The sequence below is a fragment of the Bos mutus genome, chromosome 25 (genome assembly GCF_027580195.1).
Source record: "Bos mutus isolate GX-2022 chromosome 25, NWIPB_WYAK_1.1, whole genome shotgun sequence".
In the NCBI taxonomy this organism is placed as follows: Eukaryota; Metazoa; Chordata; class Mammalia; order Artiodactyla; family Bovidae; genus Bos; species Bos mutus.
The window spans coordinates 16,133-20,687 of NC_091641.1; positions in this window are offsets into that span (position 1 = coordinate 16,133).

A 4,555-nucleotide genomic window follows, 5' to 3' on the forward strand; every position below is an offset into this window, starting at 1 on the left:
AGTGGCAGCCAGTTCTGTTCTTAACTTTCGTGCTGGCAGTTTTATTTTATCACCACTTTAATGTAGTTCCTATAAATCCATTATATAAGCTTTATGATTTAACGCAAACACTCTAGCCTGAGAAAAAGCAAGCAGGGGGTGGGAGAACGGGGAGGGAGTAAGAGAACAAGTTTGCCAGTTTCTGTTTGCAATATGACTTAATATTATTGCCATCATTTTCATTCTAATGAGGGCTAATACCCTAATTAATTTCAGTTTGAGATTTATCCTCTTAGGAGGAATGCTCACATTAAGTTAGAGAAATGAATGCCACCATTTATAGATTTATGAGTTTAAAAAAAAAAAAGCTCACAGGAAGCTTGTGCAAGTATTTCTCACATGGCAACTGACTTCTGGGGGCTGTGTATAAGGAAGACCAAGTCAGCTTGAAGACTTCTGAAGGTTCACCAAAACGATTTCAACTCAAGGAAATTTAATCTCACCTTTCCCTAGCATTTATATCTTCTCTTAGTCACCTTCCTAAAGTCTGGTGTATTAGAAAGTTCTGTTAACACTAGCCTACCTGATACAGTCAGCCCAGGAACAACTATAAACATGGAGGGCACTATTGCCTACCGGAGAAGGCGATGGCACCCCACTCCAGTACTCTTGCCTGGAGAATCCCAGGGACGGGGGAGCCTGGTGGGCTGCCGTCTATGGGGTCGAACAGAGTCAGACATGACTGAAGCAACTTAGCATAGCATAGCATTGCCCTACTACTTATAAAGCCTTATAAAGGGCTTCCTTGGTAGCTCAGCTGGTAAAGAATCCACCTGCAATGCAGGAGACCACGGTTTGATCCCTGGGTTGGGAAGATCCCCTGGAGAAGGGAATGGCTACCCACTCCATTCTGGCCTGGATAATTCCATGGAGGGTATATTCCATGGGTTTGCAAAGAGTCAGACACAACTGAGCGACTTTAACTATAATGCCAACAGAATACTGAACAGTAAACACTCAACTAAAATGTAATTGAAGCTTTGGACCAAAACTGATGAAACTGAAAGATCTGTGTGTGTTGAGCATCCCAGACCATAATCTGTCACTCAGCTTTTACTTCCTATTAGTTACAGTCTTGTTGCTTCGAAGCTCTTGGAGTTTTTTGTTTGTTTGTTTGCCTTTGTTTTCTGGTTGGAAAGTTGCTTTTGTAAAACTACGCATTTATAAATACAAATTTGCTCTTAATAGTGAAAGTCACTCAGTCATGTCCAACTCTTTGTGACCCCATGGACTATGCACTCCATGGAATTTGCTCTTAGGATTTGGTTTTTTGTTTGTTTGTTTAAAAAATTAATCCACAAGTCGTCTTCTGGCTTTGATGAACCTCAGTTCTTGCTGAGTTTGGGGTTTGTTTTTTTTCAATTCTGATATCTAGACCAACTTCCAACTCAAACCAACTAAGAAACCCCTTTGCTTCCAAGTCTTAGGACTGTTTCAGAAGTTAAAACTGTTTTTTCCATGTCGGTGATCTTAAAAACTATCCTTTTTGTTGTTTAGTCACTAAGTCATATCTGACTCTTTTGAGACCCCATGTGCTATAGCCCACCAGGCTCTTCTGTCCATGGGGTCTCCCAGGCAAGAATACTGGAGTGGGTTGCCATTTCTTTCTCTAGAGAATCTCCCCCACCCAGCAATCAAACCTCATCTCCTGCACCGGCAGGTGGATTCCTTACCACTGAGCCACCAGGAAAACCTTAAGAAAAAAAAAACTATCTTAGGAGTTTTTATTTTAATAGTTCTATTCTCTAACTGCAATCTGAAGTTGCTATAACATCTAGCCTTGGTGAATTGGTTAAAGTGTGCATTTTATTCAAAAGTAAAATTTAAGATAAAATATATACTCAACACATCTAGAAAACTTGGCTTGTGGTACACAATGGTGGATTACTCAGTAACTGTTATAGGTAGCTTTTGGGTCACACTTTTCATTTCTGGGTAGTGCTTTTACAATTCATTCCACTTTTATGAAGTGAATGAACACCATATTTTAAAAAATATTACCAGGTCCAGTACCATTCTTACACTTTATACTACAGGAAATTTCATTTAATGGGTTTAAAATAAAACATTGTTGATTGGACTGTTAAAAGCAAACTACTATTCCTCCAGTTTACATGGAACATTCATTCACCAAGATAGACCACGCTCTCGGCCATAAAACACACCTGAACGTATTTCAGATAGAAATCATACAATGTCTGCTCTCAGACCACAGTGGAATTAAACTGGAAATCACTAATAGAAAGATAACTAGAAAAACATCATACTATATAGAGATTAAGCAACCCACTTCTAAATAACACGAGCCAAAGAAGAAACCTCAAGAGAAATTTAAAAATATTTTGAACTAAATGAAAATGGAAATATAACTTATCAAAATCTGTGGGACGCTGTGAAAGCAGTGCTTTAAAAGGAAATGTATAGCATTGAATGCATGTATTAGAAAAGACAATCTAAACTTAATCATCTAAGTTTCCACCTTAAGAATTCAGAAAAAAGAAGAGCAAGTTAAATTCAAGGCGAGCTGAAGAAAAGAAACAATAAGAATTGGAGCAGAAATCAATGTAACTGAACACAGGAATTCAAGAGAAAAAAATTAACTAAGCAAAAGCTAGTTCTTTGAAAAGATCAATAAAGTTAATAAGCCTCTAGTCAGGATAACTAAGAAAAAGAGAGCGACTTCCCCGGTGGCCCAGTGACTAAGACTTCACACTCCCAATACAGGGGGCCCAGGTTCAATCCCTGGTCGAGAAACTAGATCCCACATGCCACAACTAAGACCCAGCACAGCCAAATAAATAAAAATAATTTTAAGAGAAAAAGAGAAAGGGCACAAATTACTAATATCAGAAATGAAAGAGGGAACATCACTACAGATCCTCTGGACATTAAAAAGATAATAAAGGAATACTAAGAATAACTCCAAGCCCACAAATTTGATAACAGATGAAATGGCTGCTGCTGCTGCTAAGTCGCTTCAGTCATGTCAGACTCTGTGCAACCCCATAGATGACAGCCCACCAGGCTCGTCTGTCCCTGGGAGTCTCCAGGCAAGAACACTGGAGTGGGTTGCCATTTTCTTCTCCAATGCATGCATGCATGCAAAGTCACTTCAGTCGTGTCCGACTCTGTGCTACCCTATGGACAGCAGCCCTCCAGGCTCCTCTGTCCACAGGATTCTCCAGGCAAGAATACTGGAGTGGGTTGCCGTTTCCTTCTCCCCAGATGAAATGGACTGGTTTCCTTTTTGGTTTAAAAACTGAACGCCATACATGCAGGGCAAGAAGAGACTGAAAGAGTGACCACTGCAGTGCCCAGGTGGGACTGTATATTCTCAAAGGTGTTGGGTTACTCTTGAGATAGAGTGACTTTGTTAGTGTAGTAATAGCATGTCTTGTGAGTTCTAAACAACACCCAAGGCAACCAAGAGTTTGGATCCATCCACTAGGGTTCCAATTGGTGAGGAATTGATTAACCAGTGCCTTATGAGCTGGGATGTGGGGGAAAAAAAGATGGCCTCAGACCCTTGCAGGCAAACCCAAATGTCCTTTTGTTACTGAAAGGTATGCATGGGGGGGGGGGGCGGGTCAGCTGCTCGCTACTCAAAAGCCAGTAAACAGGCCAGGTTGATGGAAAGGAAAGTTTGCTTTATTTCAGATGCCGGCAACTAGTGGGGGGAGGGTGATGGACATCTGCCCAAAGGCTGACTCTCCCCACCTCCGACAAGCAGTGGGTGAGAGCTTTTATAGATGAGGGGTGGAGCGGCGAGTGGCGGGAGGGGTCCATGCAGAAACAGCACAGTCATCTCTAATAGTCACTTTCAAATCAGTCATCTGTGGTCTGACTAGCATCACCTTGGTTTTTTAGGTACAGTTAATCTTAATCATTCCACTCTTTGTCCACCCTGTTCTATTTGCTTTCTTGTTCTTACACCCCGCAGCCACCCCAATCGGTAAAGAATCTGCCTGCAATGCTGGAGACCTGGGTTCGATTCCTGGGTTGGGAAGATCCCCTAGAGAAGGAAATGGCAACCCACTCCAGTATTCTTGCCTGGAGAATCCCAGGGACCGGGGAGCCTGGCAGGCTACAATCCATGGGGTCGCAAGAGTTGGACACGACTTAGTGCACCGTCGTGTCATGTCAATCTTTAGTTCTTGCAGTCAGTTCTCAGAACTATGACAGCTCAAGTCCTGGATACAGTCTGGTCATCATGTAGTTAACTTTTCCACCTCATATTTTGGTATCTATGACAGCTCACAGGACATGGCTCCAAATATTATCTATAGCCCTTGAGAAAGAACTAAGGGTCCTTGACCATGCTTAGTGACTACATTATTATTATTTAGTCACCATAAACTGTGGAAAATTCTGAAAGAGATGGGAATACCAGACCACCTGACCTGCCTCTTGAGAAACTTGTATGAAGGTCAGGAAGTAACAGTTGGAATTGGACATGGAACAACAGACTGGTTCCAAATAGGAAAAGGAATACATCAAGGCTGTATATTGTCACCTT